General features: G+C 49.7%; 1 protein-coding gene across 3 annotated transcripts in view; it reads right to left on the reverse strand.

Moving 5' to 3' along the window:
- Positions 1-15199, reverse strand: part of LOC129708914 (ubiquitin carboxyl-terminal hydrolase 49-like) — a 60921-nt gene extending 45722 nt beyond the window's left edge. Inside the window, exon 1 of one of the 3 annotated variants that reach the window (XM_055654973.1) lies at positions 15097-15199. The gene's annotated coding sequence lies outside the window, so the exon portion shown is untranslated. Of the gene's footprint in view, positions 1-10316; positions 10584-11131; positions 11207-15096 lie in introns of those variants that run through there. The other 2 variants (XM_055654971.1, XM_055654972.1) reach the window with 2 other exon arrangements.
- Between the last annotated feature and the right edge of the window lie 3255 nt (positions 15200-18454).

The raw sequence follows: 18454 nt of genomic DNA on the forward strand, positions 1-18454 counted from the left end.
CCGGGGTCTCTGGCGCTGTGAGGCAGCAGCTCTACCCGCTGCGTGGCAGTACCACCATACTTCCCCATCACTAACTAAGCCACATCATTTCATTCGATGTGAAGAAAGTTCCAATGTCCAGTGACTAACCTTGATCAACCCGAAAGGCCGCCTATTCCTTCACTCCACAGATGCTGCCTCACCCGCTGAGTTTCTCCAGCATTTTTGTCTAACTTCGATTTTTCAGAGGGTATGGAGAGAAGGCAGGTACGGGATACTGAGTTGGATGATCAGCCATGATCGTATTGAATGGCGGTGCAGACTCGAAGGGTCGAATGGCCTCTACTCCTGCACCTATTTTCTATGTTTCTATGAAAGCTAGGGCATAGGAAATAGGTAACGTTTCGGGCCGAACCCCTTCGGGATTCGGCCCGAAACGTTGCCTATTTCCTTCGCTCCATAGCTACTGCTGCACTACTGAGTTGGATGATCAGCCATGATCATATTGAATGGCGAATGGTGCAGGCTCGAAGGGCCGAATGGCCTCTACTCCTGCACCTAATTTCTATGTTTCCAGCATCTGCAGTTCTTTCTTAAACCGACAAATAACTCTCCTTTCCCCCCCCCCCCCTCCCCCAAGAAGCATCAAGAAAGTTTATTGTCATGTGTCCCAGATAGGAGCACAACAGAATATAGTAGGCATGAATACAGAACAGATCAGTGTGTCCATATACCATAAAATATATATATATATATGCACATCAGTAAACAGATAAAGTGCAATAGGTTGTTATAGTTCAGAGTTTGTTTGAAGTTGAGTTTAATAGTCTGATGGCTGTGGGGAAGTAGCTGTTCCTGACCCTGGATGTTGCAGATTTCAGGAGGGAGAAAGCAAGGACCAAAGACCCTCTAGCGAGCAAGATCGACCACTCGACGAAAAAGACATAGTACAGTCACGGGCAGATTCGTGGGGGAATTTCCGGACCCATTTCCGTAACCGGCTTCCGTCTCCGCACCAAAGACCCCGTAGCGGGGCAAAGATACTAGTGCGGAGACGGAAGCCGGTTACGGAAACATCCTCGTGAAAATAAAAGTTCTTTGGGAAAAATCTTCTCCTCATTTTCAGAATTATAACTTATTAACACAAACTGTTCCCCCGCAACGTTGATTACACTGCGGGTCGGGTCGGGTCGGGTTACTGAAATGGATGAACAACAGGCCCACGCCTCCGTTGCATACTACACGTCAGCCCATTGCATTTAGCAGGAGTGGTCTATCTTGCTCCGCTATAGGATCTTTGGCAAGGACTACACGATCGGAAACGTCACCTACCTCTCAGCTTCAGCCACGCTGACTGGCCCACCCAGTTACTCCAGCACTTTGTGTCTCTTTTTTGTACACCAGCAACTGCAGTTCCTTGTCTCCACCTATCACTCGCCAGTGTTTGACCGGACCCCACCCCAGCTTTGTCTTCCTCCCCACCTCCCCCCCCCCCCCCCCCCCCCCCCCCCCCACCCCCCCCTCCTGATGAAGGGTCCCGAGCTGAAACGTCACCTATTCATCCTCTCCAGACATGCTGCCTGACCCGCCGAGCGACTCCAGCATTTGGTATCTGTTTTTTTGTAAGCCAGCATCTTCGGGTCCTTTTAATCTCCCCAAACACATTAGTGTCCAAATAGACAATACGTGCAGGAGTACACAAAAAAGCTGGAGAAACTCAGCGGGTGCAGCAGCATCTATGGAGCGAAGGAAATAGGCAACGTTTCGGGCCGAAACCCTTCTTCAGACTAGGCCATTCGGCCCTTCGAGCCAGCACCGCAACCTTAACCTGGGACCAATTTACCACCAAGCTAAAGAAGCAACGATTAGACAATATTCCAAGTTTGTCACTGTTGGCCTTTGGAAAAAATGTAGCTGAATATGGAACATTTCGTACCATATCAGAATTCTGCAGCAATAAAAATGGTTCCGACACAGGGCATTGCAACCTCTGCCACACGACACACAGCTACCACAATTTCTTAGACGTACGCCAGCTAGCTATCCCTTACCACGTTGAATTTGTTGCTGAAGGCGTGGCATTGGATACACAAGCCTTAAACCAGATTCACAACAGAAGCACACAAAGGGCCGGAGTATCTCAATGGGTCAGGCAAAACGTTTTTAAGAAGGAACTGCAGATGCTGGAAAATCGAAGGTACACAAAAAGGCTGGAGAAACTCAGCGGGTGCAGGCAGCATCTATGGAGCAAACCTCTGGAGAACATGGAAAGGGAACTTTTTACGGGTTTTTAGACACTAGACGTGAGAGATAGAACGAGGAAACAGGCCCTTTGTGCCCACCAAGTCCACACACCTACTAGCGACACCCCATACGCTAGCACTAACGTGCACACTAGGGGTGCACAATTTATGGACAACTATCAAACCAGTACGTCTTTGGCGGTGTGGGTGGGAACAAGAAAGGGGAAAAGGAGGAGCACCCGGAGAAAGCGGCCCGAAACGTTGCCTATTTCCTTCGCTCCATAGATGCTGCTGCACCCGCTGGTTTCACAGGTGTAGAACGTTGCAAAGACACAATTTTACAACTATCAAACCAGTACGTCTTTGGAGTGTGGGAGGAAACCGGAGCACCCGGAGAAAGCCCACGCGGTCACAGGGAGAACTCCGTACAGGCAGCGCCCGTGGTCAGGATCGAACACGGGTCTCTAACGCTGTGAGGCAGCAACTCTACCGCTGCGCCACCGTGCCGCCCGTAATGTCAGGGGCCTTCTTCAGACATTCCGGAGATGCTGCCTGACACACCGTGTTAATCCAGCATGCGGTGTCCTGCTAAGAGTCTGCAGTTCCTAGTCTCCATATTTTGACTGCTCCACTGCAAAATCTCCTCAAGGTATTCCTACTTTGTCCTCCTCTCTCTCCACGGATGCTGCCTGACCCGCTGAGTAACTCGAGCCCTTTGTGTTCTTTTGTGTAAACCAGCCATGTAACGCAGCACGGGTTGCAGATACTGTAGCAATGTTAAAGAAACATTCAGACAGGTACATGGACAGGATAAGGCCCAAAACCAGGCAGGCGGGACTAGTGTAGACGGGACCTGTGGGCAAGTTGTGCCCGTTTCCACGCCTTATGACTCTATATTATCTGCAGTTCCTCATTTCTACACTTGCGTGGTATACTGAGGGCGGCACGGTGGCGCAGTGGTACACTTGCTCCCTTACGGGCCTGTCCCACACAGGAGATTTTTTTAGGCAACTACAGGAGACTAGTTTGTCGCCACATGTTCGCCGGTGGTCGCTGGGAGTCGTCTCCTCAGTCGCGCAAAAAGTCGCAGCGTCTTTCTGGTCGCCGCTAAATTTTCAACGAGTTGAAAATGTTTTGGCGACTGTGGGTTTGACGCCAATGAGCGCAGCTTGACTTCTCCTGACGTAGGTTGTCGCCAGGGTGACGTAGGTTGCCGCTGGTTTTTCGGCGACCTGCTACGACTACGGCGGTCTCCGGCAGTGGGCGAAAAATAAATCGCCAAGTGGGACAGGCCCGTTAAGATTGTTAAGGGCTTGGACACGCTAGTCTTTTTCACACAAGAGTGGTGAATCTCTGGAACTCTCTGCTAGTGGGACAGGCCAGTTCATTGTTAAGATTGTTAGATGTGGGCTTGGGCACGCTAGAGGCAGGAACATCCCAGATGATCAGATTCAATTTTGAATTGTCATTGTCAGTGTACAGTACAGAGACAACGAAATGCATTTAGCCGATGTTGGGGGAGTCCAGAACCAGGGGCCACACACAGTTTAAGAATAAGGGGTAAACCATTTAGAACGGAGACGAGGAAACACTTTTTCTCACAGAAGGTGGTGAGTCTGTGGAATTCTCTGCCTCAGGTGGAGGTGGGTTCTCTGGATACTTTCAAGAGAGGGCTAGATAGGGCTCTTAAAGATAGCGGAGTCAGGGGATATGGGGAGAAGGCAGGAACGGGGTACTGATTGGGGATGATCAGCCATGATCACATTGAATGGCCTCGAAGGGCCAAATGGCCTACTCTTGCACCTATTTTCTAGTGTCACAGCACCAGAGACCCGGATTCCATCCTGACTACGGGCGCTGTCTGTACGGAGTTTGCACGTTCTCCCCATGACCCGTGTGGGTTTTTCCCCGGGTGCTCCGGTTCCCTCCCACATTCCAAAGACGTGCAGGTTTAAAGGTTGATTGGCTTCTGTAAAAATTGCCCCTAGTGTGTAGGATAGTACTAGTGTACGGGGTGATCGCTGGTCAGCGCAGACTCGGTGGGCCGAATGGCCTATTTCCGCACCGTATCTCTAAAGCTAAAACTTAACAGCAATTCTAAGCATCAAAAATACTCGAGGCATTGTAGAACCTCCACAGGTATATTTAAGAGGGAGTTAGATGTGGCCCTTGTGGCTAAAGGGATCAGGGGGTATGGAGAGAAGGCAGGTACAGGATACTGAGTTGGATGATCAGCCATGATCATATTGAATGGCGGTGCAGGCTCGAAGGGCTGAATGGCCTACTCCTGCACCTATTGTCTATGTTTCTATGTCCCAGATAGGACAATGAAATTCTTGCTTTGCTTCATTCAGTACAACAGAACATAGTAGGCATTGACTACAGAACAGATCAGTGTGTCCATATACCAGCACAATTAACAGGAGATAGACACAAAAAGACAGCATCTCTGGAGAAAAGGAATAGGTGACGTTTCAGGTCGAGCCCTTTCTTCAGAAACAAAACGTCACCCATTCCTTTTCTCCTGTCTGACCCTCTGAGTTACTCCAGCTTTTCGTATCTATCTTTAGCTTGAACCAGCATCTGCAGTTCCTTCTCGCACGTTACAGGGATATTTTCTGACAACTTACTCCAATTGCAAGATCAGAAGGGGAAGAAACACTATCGTCTCGAAACGGGAAACATGAGATACACGGCTGCTGACGGTCCACGGACTACAGGGTATTAAACCGTACAGAGGACCTCAGTCATTCCCCCGTGAAATGGTCGAAACTGGGTGCTAACGTATGGACCTGACAAAACAGCTACAGGAAATCCTCCTGCAATATCTCGGTCCGCCGAGCTGGAATGAGTTTGATTAACGAATTGGGGCAGCACGGTGGCGCAGCGGTATAGTTGCTGCCTAACAGCGCCAGAGACCCGGGTTCGATCCTGACCACAGGTGCTGGTCAGTACGGAGTTTGTACCTTCTCCCAGATTGACAATAGACAATAGGTGCAGGAGAGGCCATTCGGCCCTTTGAGCCTGCACCACCATTCAATATGATCATGGCTGATCATCCAACTCAGTACCCCGTTCCTACCTTCCCCCCTGACTCCGCTATCTTCAAGAGCCCTATCTAGCTCTCTCTTGAAAGCATCCAGAGAACCGGCCTCCACCGCCCTCTGAGGCAGAGAATTCCACAGACTCACCACTCTCTGTGAGAAAAAGTGTTTCCTCATCTCCATTCTAAATGGCTTACTCCTTATTCTGAAACTGTGGCCCCTGGTTCTGGACTCCCCCAACATCGGGAACATGTTTCCTGCCTCTAGCGTGTCCACACCCTTAATAATCTTATATGTTTCAATATGATCCCCTCTCACTGTAGGTTCTCCAGATTAATTCCCGGGATGGCGGAAGTGACATATGTTGATAGAATGGAGCGGCTGGGCTTGTACACTCTGGAATTTAGGACGAGAGGTCATCTTGTTGAAACATATAAGATTTATTAAGGGATCGAACACACTAGAGGCAGGAAACGTGTTCCCGATGTTGGGGGAGTCCAGAACCAGGGGCCACAGTTTAAGAATAAGGGGTAAGCCATTTAGAAAGGAGACGAGGAAACACTTTTTCACCCAGAGAGCTGTGAGTTTGTAGAATTCTCTGCCTCAGAGGGCAGTGGAGGCCGGTTCTCTGGATACTTTCAAGAGAGAGTTAGATAGAGCTCTGAAAGATAGCGGAGTCAGGGGATATGGGGAGAAGGCAGGAACGGGGTACTGATTGTGGATGATCAGACATGATCACAGTGAATGGCGGTGCTGGCTCGAGGGGCCGAATGGCCTACTCCTGCACCTATTGTCTATTGTCTATAGCCAATCCCTGCCTTATCTCGAGCAATAAATGTGTCACGAGTTAATATATTATGACTGCTCTGGATTCATGGAACATAGAAGTGTACGGCAGTGAATGTCACCGGCAACTTGTCCCGGAACAGCCGTGAGGAATCAAAGGGCAAGGGCGCACGCCGACGCCTCTGCTTCCTTAGAAGGCTGAGGAAGTTTGGCACGTCCCCAACAACTCTCGCCAACTTCCACAGATGCACCGTAGAGATCGGGATGCATCCCAGCACGTTTGGGAAAAGTTACATTCAAGACCAAAGACCCTCTAGCGAGCAAGATAGACCACTCGACGAAAAAGACATAGTACGGTCACGGGCAGATTCATGGGGGAATTTTCGGCCCCATTTCCGTAACCGGCTTCCGTCTCCGCACCAAAGACCCCGTAGCGGAGCAACGATAACTAGTGCGGAGACGGAAACATCCTCGTAAAAATAAAAGTTCTTTGGGAAAAATCTTCTCCTCATTTTCAGAATTATAATTTATTAACACAAACTGTTCCCCCGCAACGTTGATTACACTGCGGGTCGGGTCGGGTTACTGAAATGGACGAAAAAAAGGCCCACGTGCCGCTCCGTTGCGTACTACACGTCAGCCCACTGCATTTAGCAGGAGTGGTCTATCTTGCTCCGATATAGGATCTTTGTCCAAAACCGCAAGAAATTGCAGAGAGTTGTGGACCATCACGCACAAACCGACCTCCCTTCCACAGACTCCAACTATTCATCATGCTGGCAGGCACAGAAGGCTGGAGTAACTCAGCGGGTGAGGCAGCATCTCTGGAGAGAAGGAATGGCCGACGTTACGGGTCTCGAAACATCACCCGTTCATTCTCTCCAGAGATGCGGCCTCACCCGCTGAGTTACTCCAGCATTTTGTGTCTACCTTCGATTTACACCAGCATCTCAAGTCAAGTTTATTTGTCACACACACATACAAGATGTGCAGTGAAATGAAAGTGGCGATGCCTGAGGATTGTGCAAAAACAAAACAGAACAGAATAGAACAGAATCAGTATTTACACGTTGGAAAAACACCCCCTCCAAATTTTTAAAAAACACGACACAACTTCTGCAGTTCTTTCTTACACACACTTCACGCTGCCTCAGCAAGGCCAGCAGCAATAATCAAGGGTCAGTCTCACTCCCTCTTCTCCCCTCTCCCATCAGGCAAGAGGTACAGAAACGTAAAAACGCACACCTCCAGATTCAGGGACAGTTTCTTCCCAAGATAGACCACAAATCGCTGGAGTAACTCAGTGGGACAGGCAGCATCTCTGGAGAGAAGGATTAGACAATAGACAATAGGTGCAGGAGTAGGCCATTCGGCCCTTCGAACCAGCACTGCCATTCAATGTGATCATGGCTGATCATCCCCAATCAGTACTCCGTTCCTGCCTTCTTCCCATATCCCCTGACTCCGCTATTTTTAAGAGCCCTATCTAGCTCTCTCTTGAAAGCATCCAGAGAGCCTGCCTCCACCGCCCTCTGAGGCAGAGAATTCCACACTTACCACTCTCTGTGAGGAAAAATGTTTCCTCATCTCCGTTCTAAATGGCTTACTCCTTATTCTTAAACTGTGGCCCCTGGTTCTGGACTCCCCCAACATCGGGAACATGTTTCCTGCCTCTAGCGTGCCCAAGCCCCTTAACAGTCTTATATGTTTCAACGAGATCCCCTCTCAACCTGCTAAACTACAGAGTGTACAAGCCCTCAGCATATGACAGTCCCGCCATCCCGGGAATTAACCTTGTAAACCTGCGCTGCACTCCCTCAATAGCAAGAATGTCCTTCCTCAAATTAGGTGGGTGGCGTTTGTGTCTATCTTCGGTGCAAACTAGAACCTGCAGTTCCTTCCTGCACTGTCTCTTCCCAGTTGTTATCAGGCAAACTCAACAATCCTGTCACCAACCACGGAGCAGTTCCTTCATTGGACTTTACTGGATTTTATCTTGCACTAAAAGCCTTAGGTGGACAAAAATGCTGGAGAAACTCAGCGGGTGAGGCAGCATCTATGGAGCGAAGTAAATAGGCGACGTTTCGGGTTCCCGAAACGTCGCCTATTTCCTTCGCTCCATAGATGCTGCCTCACCCACTGAGTTTCTCCAGCATTTTTGTCTACCTTCGATTTTCCAGCATCTGCAGTTCCTTCTTAAACATTTTGCACTAAACCTTATTCCCTTTATCCTTAAACTTACAAAATTATTAAGGGGTTGGACAGGCTAGATGCAGGAAGATTGTTCCCGATGTTGGGGAAGTCCAGAACAAGGGGTCACAGTTTAAGGATGAGGGGGAAGTCTTTTAGGACAGGGATGAGAATTTTTTTTTTCGCACAGAGAGTGGTGAATCTGTGGAATTCTCTGCCACAGAAAGTAGTTGAGGCCACAGTTCATTGTCTATATGTAAGAGGGAGTTAGATGTGGCCCTTGTGGCTAAAGGGATCAGGGGGTATGGAGAGAAGGCAGGTACAGGATACTGAGTTGGATGATCAGCCATGATCATATTGAATGGCGGTGTAGGCTCGAAGGGCCGAATGGCCTCTACTCCTGCACCTATTTTCTATGTTTCTATGTATCTGTACACTGCTGACGGCTCGATTGTAATCATGTGTAGTCCTTCCGCTGACTGGTTAGGGCGCCAACAAAAAAAGCTTTTCAGTGAACCTTGACCCATTCATGCTTCCATTCTCAGTAATTCCATCGGCTCTTCCTGGATCAGTCCCCAGGGGCTGGAACTGTGGAGGAAGGACTCAAACACGCCCTCGGCACAGAAGCGATTTGAATAAAGACGCCGTGCATTTCAAAACAATTCAGCGGGATTTAGAAGGATGAGAGGGAATCTCATTGAAACATATAAGATTGTTAAGGGCTTGGACACTCTAGAGGCAGGAAACATGTTCCCGATGTTGGGGGAGTCCAGAACCAGGGGCCACAGTTTAAGAATAAGGGGTAAGCCATTTAGAACGGAGATGAGGAAACACTTTTACTCACAGAGAGTGGCGAGTCTGTGGAATTCTCTGCCTCAGAGGGCGGTGGAGGCCGGTTCTCTGGATACTTTCAAGAGAGAGCTAGATAGGGCTCTTAAAAATAGCGGAGTCAAGGGATATGGGAAGAAGGCAGGAACGGGGTACTGACTGGGGATGATCAGCCATGGCTCGAAGGGCCAAATGGCATAATTCTACTAAAACAAGCTCCCGTGTGTGTGTGTGTGATTGTGTGTGATTGTGTGTCTCTGTGTGTGTTGTGTGTCTCTGTGTGTGATTGTGTGTCTCTGTGTGGGTGCGTGTGTGTGTGTTTGTGTGTGTCTCTCTCTCTCTCTCTCTCAGACGTACTTCTGACAGATTTCAGGCTAACCATATGCTGCCATCAGGATTTGCTGGCAAATTGCAAAACAATAACATTTGCAACGAGAGATAGGGACAAGAGAGATTGAGAGAGAAAATAGAGAGGGAATGGAGATATATATATATAGATATATATATATAGGGAGGGGACGGGGAGGTGAGAGAGGGGGAGAGGGGGGAGAGGGAGGAGAGAGAGGAGAGGGAGGAGGGAGAGAGAGGGGAGGGGGGAGAGGGAGGAGAGGAGGGAGAGGGAGGAGAGAGGGGGAGGGGAGAGAGGGAGGAGAGGGGGGTTAGAGGGAGAGGGAGGGGGGGGAGAGGGGGGGTAGAGGGGGGGGGGGGGAGAGGGGGGGATAGAGGGGAGAGGGGGGGGTTTTTAGAGGGAGAGGGGGAGGGAGAGTGGGGAGGGGAGGGGGGGGAGGGGGGATAGAGGGAGAGGGGGGAGGGGGGGGGGTTGGGTAGAGGGAGAGGGGAGGATGAGGGAGGAGGGAGATCGATAGATAGAGAAAGTTCCCTCTCTCGCACATTCCACCTCCAAATGTACAAATTGAAGCCACCTGCTTCACCCAAATACCAGCTAGACGGCAGACCGCCGCTCCAAAGCAGACAGGAGCAGCAAGTACACAAAAGCACAAACGTACAGATGTGCATCTGTCAACGATCAGGCCAAAAAAAACTGGTAGGAAAGGCACAAACGTGTGATACATGGACACTTGCATCGCCCACAGACAATGCAGCGGCGGTGGCGGCGTGGGGCCAGTGTACACGCTGTAACCTTTTGTGCCGCTGTATCTAGCAGTGACTGCAACTACCACTGTGTTACACGCACACACACACACATGCAAAGTTTACAAGATAGAGAACAACATTAGCTTCTGACCTGTCCATTCGGGACTAGCCTCGTTGGAGTTGACGCTGGTGAAACACAAGCTGTGATTCGCGCCTGCAATGTGTGGAGGGTTTTTTTTTTGTTACAGATTCACCGTCGAAAAGCAGCAACAAAACAAAACGGGCAGGCAGCGAGGAGACGCAGGAGCCTAAATGAATGCAACGCGTTGGAGAGAGAGGAAGGGAGGGAGGGAGGGAGGGAGGGATAGAGCGGTTAATCCAAAGCATTGAGATGGGATTCGGCGAGAATTCCCCAGGGAGGGAGGGAGGGTGGGAGAGGAGACAGACACAGAGGGGCGAGGGAGACACACACACAGGGAGGGAGAGAGGGACAGGGACACACACACAGACAGAGAGGGGGAGAGACACAGAGACGACAGAGAGAGAGGGAGAGACACAGGAGACACACACAGACAGAGAGAGAGATAAGGGGGGAGAGAGAGACACACACAGAGGGAGGAGAGGGAGACACACACACACACACAGGGAGAGAGAGACACACACACACAGGGGGAGAGAGAGACACACACACACACAGGGAGGGAGAGACACACAGAGGGAGAGAGAGAGATACAGAGACACACACACACACAGAGGGAGAGAGACACACACACACACAGAGACACACACACACAGAGGGAGAGACACACACAGAGGGAGGGAGAGTACACAGACACACAGAGACACACACACACAGAGAGGGAGAGACACAGACACACACACAGAGGGAGGGACAGAGAGAGACACACACACACAGAGAGACAGACACACACACACACACAGGGAATGTGAGGAGGCTTTGCTTACGTTCATAGCTGCGGCTCGGGGCTCGACGCCCCATTAATCAGATTTTTTTTCTACCAGACAAACTTAAAAGTCTCAGAAATATATGCGTACTTATTTATGTGAACAAGATTACTGACGTACAGAGAGACATCATAATGATCGGCATGTCACACCCCGGACAGAGTGAGTGAGGGCAGGAGAGACACAGAGAAGAGGGGGGGAGGACAAGGGGAGAAAAGGGGAGAAAGAGAGGAGGGGGATCACAGAGACAGAGATGTGGAGAGGGTGGAAGGGAAGAGATGGAATCGGAGATAAGGAGAGAGAGGGGAAGAAACATAGAAACAGAAAATAGGTGCAGGAGTAGGCCATTCGGCCCTTCGAGCCTGCACCGCAATTCAATATGATCATGGCTGATCATCCAACTCAGTATCCTGTACCTGCCTTCTCTCCATACCCCCTGATCCCCTTAGCCACAAGGGCCACATCTAACTCTCTCTTAAATATAGCCAAGAAATCAGAGGAAGAAAGAGGGGGAGATTCAGAGAGAGAAGGTGAGAGAATGTAGAGGAGGGGAGGTAGAAAAGGCTCTGTGGGGGTGAGTGGAACTGGAAGTAGAAAAGGCACGAACAAACCAGGGTCTGCGGCAGGTGACCAAGGCGTGATGGTGGGACTGCTGGCTGGGGACAATAGACAATAGGTGCAGGAGGAGGCCATTCGGCCCTTCAAGCCAGCACCGCCTTCAATGTGATCATGGCTGATAACCCGTGCCTGCCTTCTCCCCATATCCCTCGACTCCACTAGCCCCTAGAGCTCTATCTAACTCTCTCTTAAATCCATCCGGTGACTAGGCCTCCACGGCAGGGAATTCCACAAATTCACAACTCTCTGGGTGAAAAAGATTTTTTCTCACCTCAGTCTTAAATGGCCTCCCCTTTATTCTGTGGCCCCTGGTTCTGGACTCGCCCAACATTGGGAACATTTTTCCTGCATCTAGCCTGCCTGGTATAACGATGGCATACAGGGATGCGGACAGTGGAACTAACGTGATACGGGTGGGGAGAGGAAGAAGTAGGGGGAGGGTTGTGTAGAAGGGAGCGAGTATTTGGGGGGGCTGGGTGTATGGGTCAGGGGGCAATGTAATGCTGAGGCTCTATAAGGCACTGGACAGGCTGCATTTGGAGTACTGTGAGCAAATTTGTCCCCATATCTGAGGAAGGATGTGCTGGCCCTGGAGAGGGTCCAGAGGAGGTTTACATGATCCCAGGAATGAGTGGGTTAACATATGATGAGCGTTTGACGGCGCTGGGACTGTACTCGCTGGAGTTTAAAAGAATGAGCGGGGGGAGGGGAGGGGGGAACCTCATTGAAACTTACAGAATAATGAAAGGCCTGGATAGAGTGGATGTGGAGAGGATGTTTCCACTGGTGGGAGAGTCTAGGACCAGAGGTCACAGCCTCAGAATTAAAGGGCGCTCTTTTAGAAAGGAGGCAAGGAGGGTGGTGAATCTGTGGAACTCATTGCCACAGAGGGCTGTGGAGTAAGGGGTGAGGGGAATTCCGATGGTGGGGGTGGAGGTGAGAGGAATTGGAGTGGGGGGGTTGCTGTGCTTGGGTTTGTAGGCACAGCTGGGATATAGGGGGGTCGGGTAGGGGCTGAGGGAGGGGAACTATGATTTGGGATGGGTGTGATGAGGAGGGTTGTGATTTAGGTGGGGTGAAAGGAAGAGGAATGAGGGATGTCGTTATGTATGGGGTAGGGTTGTGAGTTGGGGGGGGAGGGTGGGTTGTGAGTTGGAGGGGGAGGGCTGTGAGGTGGGGGGGGGTTGTGAGTGGGGGGTTGAGGGGGGGGGGCTGTGAGTGGGGGGGAAGGGAGGGCTGTGAGTTGGGGGTGGGGAGGGCTGTGAGTTTGGGGGGGGTTGTGATGTTTCTGCGGCAGGGGTGTGATGGAGAGGGCTTTGTTGGGGGGAAAGGGTTAGGATATATTGGGGGAAGAAGGGATGTTATTTTGGAGAACGGGGGGGGGGCTGCGATGTTTATTTGGGTCGGGGAGGGAGGGCAAAGTTTTCATCGAATCGTCGAATGATAGTGTGGAAACAGGCCCTTCGGCCCAACTTGCCCATAACAGCCAACATGTCCCAGATACATAGTCCCACCTGCCCGCATATATCCCTCTAAACCTGCTCTATCCGTGTACCTGTCGAACTGTTTCTTAAACACTGGGATAGTCCCAGCCTCAACTACCTCCTCCGGCAGCTCGTTCCATACACCCACCACCTTTTGTGTGAAAAAGTTACCCCTCAGATTCCTATTAAATCTTTTTCCCCTTCTCCTTAAACCTATGTCCTCTGGTTCTCGTTTACCCAACTCTGGGTAAGAGACTCTGTCTACTCGATCAACTCCTCTCATATTTTTGTACACCTCTATAAGATCACCCCTCATCCTCCTGCACTCCAAGGAGTTGAGTATAGGAGCAAAGAGGTCCTTCTGCAGTTGTACAGGGCACTGGTGAGACCACACCTGCAGTATTGTGCACAGTTTTGGTCTCCTAATTTGAGGAAGGACATTCTTGCTATTGAGGGAGTGCAGCGTAGGTTCACAAGGTTAATTTCCGGGATAGCGGGACTGTCACATGATGAAAGAATGGAGCGACTGGGCGTGTATTCACTGGAATTTAGGATGAGAGGATATCTTATAGAAACATATAAATTTATTAAGGGTTTGGACACGCTAGAGGCAGGAAACATGTTCCCGATGTTGGGGGAGTTGAGAACCAGGGGTCACAGTTTAAAAATAAGGGGTAGGCCATTCAGAACTGAGATAAGGAAAAACCTTTTCACCCAGAGATGTGAATCTGTGGAATTCTCTGCCTCAGAAAGCAGTGTAGTTCGATTCACTGGATGAATTCAAAAGAGAGTTAGATAGAGCTCTTCGGGGTAGAGGAATCAAGGGATATGGGGAGAAGGCAGGAACGGGGTACTGATTGGGGATGATCAGCCATGATCACATTGAATGGCGGTGCTGGCTCGAAGGGCCGAATGGCGTAGTCCTGCACCTATTGTCTATGTATCTATGTAATAGAGACCCAGCATACTCAACCTCTCCCTGTGACTCACACCCTCTAGCTCTGGCAACATCCTCGTAAATCTTCTCTGAACCCTTTCAAGCTTGACAACTTCTTTCCTATAACATGGTGCCCAGAACTGAACACAATATTCTAAATGCGGTCTTTGTGTGGGGGTGGTGATATTTTAGTGAGAGCGGGGGTGGAGGTGGCGGGAGAGTAAGAGGAATTACCCCGGGGCGGGGTGGGGCTGGTGTGAGTGTGTGTATATATACTTAAAAAAAATTATATATATATATATATGTGTGTGTGTGTGTGTGTGTGTATATGTGTATGTGTGTATATATATATATGTGTGTGTGTGTATATATATGTGTGTGTGTGTATATATATATGTGTGTGTGTGTGTGTGTATATATATGTGTGTGTATATATGTGTGTGTGTGTGTGTGTGTGTGTGTGTGGATACTTTTCTCTCTCTTGTTTATCGTGTTGTTCACACTGTATTATGTTTACCTATTCTGTTGTACTAGAGCAAGCAAGAATTTCATTCTTCTATCTGGGACACACGACGATAAAACACTTTGGACTCCCGGCCTCTCCCCCATCCCTCACCTGCCTCTCTTCCCCTCACTCCCTCACTCAATGGTCAATAGTCAGATTTATTCGTCACATACACAATGAAGTGCAGTGGAATGAACTTGCCAGCAGCGGTACAATAATAAAGAACACACAATACACACACACCCTCCCTCACTCCCCTCTAACTCTCACTCACTCTCCCTCTCTCCTCACTCACCCTAACACTCACTCAACCCCTCCCTCCCTCACCCCCACTAACACCCCCTCACTCACCCTCTCCCCACCCCCCCCACCACCTCCCCTCCCTCACTAACACTACCCCCCCTCCCCACCCCTCACCTACCTCAGCCGCCCTGGACTCGGCCTCCGTCGCTGCCTGGGTCCGCCCGCCCTGTCCTCCGCCGCCGCCATCATCCACCACCTCCTCCTCCTCCCCGTGTGGGCCTGGGCCTGGGCCTGGGCCTTGGTGTGGAGCCGCGGGCTGGGAGTGGGCCTGGGCCCGGGGCCGGAGCTGGAGCCGCGGGCTGGGAGTGGGCCTGGGCCCGGGGCCCGAGACGTCACCGCCCGCCCCACAACAATGGAGCGGCGGCCGGAAGCGGCAGCGGGACGCCATTGCTGCCCGGACCCGGGGTAGAGAACAACACACACACACACACCCGGGGTGGGGAATGTGTGTACATGTGTGTGTGTACAGGAGTGTGTGTGGAATGTGTGTACAGTGGGTACAGGTGTGTGTGTGTGTGTGTGTACAGGAGTGTGTGTGTACAGGTGTGTGTGTGTGTGTGTGTGTGGAGCGGAGTGTGTGGTGTACAGGTGTGTGTGTGTGGTGTACAGGAGTGTGTGTGTACATGTGTGTGTGGTGTACAGGTGTGTGTGTGTGTGTACAGGAGTGTGTGTGTACATGTGTGTGTACAGGAGTGTGTGTGTACAGGTGTGTGTGTACAGGAGTGTGTGTGTACATGTGTGTGTGTACAGGAGTGTGTGTGTACAGGTGTGTGTGTGTGTGTGTACAGGAGTGTGTGTGTGTACAGTGTGTGTGAGAGTGTGTGTGTGTCAGTGTCTGTGTGTGTACAGGAGTGTGTGTGTGTGTGTGTGTGTGTGTGTGTGTACAGGGGTGTGTGTGTGTACACGTGTGTACAGGAGTGTGTGTGTGTACAGTGTGTGTGTACAGGTGTGTGTGTACAGGAGTGTGTGTGTACATGTGTGTGTACAGGAGTGTGTGTGTACAGGTGTGTGTGTGTGTGTGTACAGGAGTGTGTGTGTACAGGTGTGTGTACAGGAGTGTGTGTGTGTACAGGTGTGTGTGTGTGTACAGGAGTGTGTGTGTGTACACGTGTGTGTAGGAGTGTGTGTGTGTACAGGAGTGTGTGTGTACATGTGTGTGGGTACATGTGTGTACAGGTGTGTGTACAGTGGGTACAGGTGTGTGTGGTGGGTGCAGGAGTGTGTGTACAGGAGTGTGTGTAGGAGTGTGTACATGTGTGTGTGTACAGAAGTGTGTATGTACAGGGGAGTGTGCGTGTGTATATAGGTGTGTGTGTACAGTGGAGTGTGTGCACAGGTGTGTACGTGTACAGGGGAGTGTGGGCTGATACAGGGGAGTGTGTACACTGGGGATGGGGGGTGCATATAGGGGAGAGCGCACAATGATGTGGAGGAGTGGATGTGGGGGTGTGTGTGCAGAGAGAGTGTGTGGATACAGGGGAGTATATGTACACATGTAGATTGCACACGGAGGGGGAGGGGGAGGTGTGGACACCAGGAACAATGCGTGCACACGGGGAGAATGCTCTTTCTTTCCCGAATTGTTTTGCAACGAATGTTATTTTTGCACACTTCATTTATACTGCCTTTTGTGTGATGTACGTGGCTTATTTCTAGTGCGTTGTCCGAGTTTCTGCGCCTGTAATTTCATTGTAACCTGTCCTCGCTGTACAATAAACTCAACTTGATACGACTTCTTTGCACAAAGACGCAATGAAGCCAATTCTCTGGTAACCACGGAACAAGGCAGCAGTTACACTCGCTGCACTGTGTTGCATTGGCAGATACGGTCAAACAGAACCACGCACATTCCAGACACATACATTTTTTTTTGTACAGGCACACAATGAAGCCAGTTCTCGCAGACTTTATGTGTAGGACAACAATAGACAATAGGTGCAGGAGTAGGCCATTCAGCCCTTCGAGCCAGCTCCGCCATTCAACAGACAATAGGTGCATGAGTAGGCCATTCGGCCCTTCGAGCCTGCTCCACCATTCAATATGATCCCCAATCAGTACCCCCCCCCGTTCCTGCCTTCTCCCCATATCCACTGTCTCCGCTCAGGGCCGGCCTTAGGAGGTGCGGGGCCCAATTGGGAACAATTTTGGTGAGCCCCAGCTTGCCAGCCAAGGTGGGCAGAATCATAGCAATATAAATAAACTATTATAGACTTCATATCTCTATGGTAGAATGGAAAATAATCAATTGTTTAAGAAGGAACTGCAGATGCTGGAAAATCGAAGGTCGACAAAAGTGTTGGAGAAACTCAGCGGGTGCAGCAGTATCTATGGAGCGAAGGAAATAGGCAACGTTTTGGGCCGAAACCCTTCTTCAGTCGGAGGCTTTGCAATCCCCAAACCAGACAGAGATGCTGCAGCTGGTCAAAATGCTCTCTATGGTGCCCCATCACTGTTTGCTTGAGCATCATCAGTGTTTTCTGCTAACTGTTCTAGTGCATTACAAACTTCAGCAGCTTGGTACCGTACAGCTTTGATACTTTCCATTCTACATTCCCATCGCGTTTCAGAGAGAGGTTTACAGACAGACCTGTCGCATGTTTTCTAAAAACAGTCCATCTTTTAGTAGATGATGCAAAAAGGGTGTAAATACGCTGCAGAGTTCCAAGGAAAGTCATTGCATCTGGACATGTCTTGGTCATGTCTCCCAAAACTAGGTTGTAGTTGTGACATGCTCATGGTGTAAAGAAAGCTCTTGAATTCTTCTGTAGAAGTCGTGCCTGCACACCCGAGTTGTGTGTCCTCCTTCGTATTGGCACCATTATCATACCCTTGTCCACGGATATTTTCAACATCCAGCCCTAATGTTTCAAGCTCATGTAGAAGGGTGTTGTACAAATATTCACATGTGCTACTTCTCACCACTAAAAACTTGATGAAATGTTCATACACTCCTGCTGGAGCATTCAATTGTACACCATCAATCTTTCCTTTTTTCCCGAATTACTTATTAGTTTATAAAATGTTAAAACTGCAGCAGTACGAAAATTGTGTAATTGTTATGTCGATTACATTCTCCTTGTACAATTGCTTCTAATAAAATAAATATTTTAAAAATTGTATACCATCAGCTACAAATTTAATTACCATCGATATTTGCTCCTGATGACTGATGTCAGGAGTACAGTGGAGAATTATTGCAAAATACTGAGCAGACTTCGCAAAATGATTTCCTGTAGAACAGCGTGACCCATTATATTAATAAGCTCATTCGGGATTATTTTTCCCTAAATAATGATCATGTATTTCCTTATTCTGGATTTTTCGTAGATGATCTTGCGTTACTGGATCAAACTTTCCTATATGGTAGAATCAATAGCACCAAGGAAATGTCCATTATGTTGTGTTCCGCAGATCCCCATAATGGACAAAGGACATTTATTAGAACATACACCAAATGGTGTAGTGAAATTTGACTT

This window comes from Leucoraja erinacea, chromosome 24, assembly GCF_028641065.1.
Source record: "Leucoraja erinacea ecotype New England chromosome 24, Leri_hhj_1, whole genome shotgun sequence".
Classification (NCBI taxonomy): Eukaryota; Metazoa; Chordata; class Chondrichthyes; order Rajiformes; family Rajidae; genus Leucoraja; species Leucoraja erinaceus.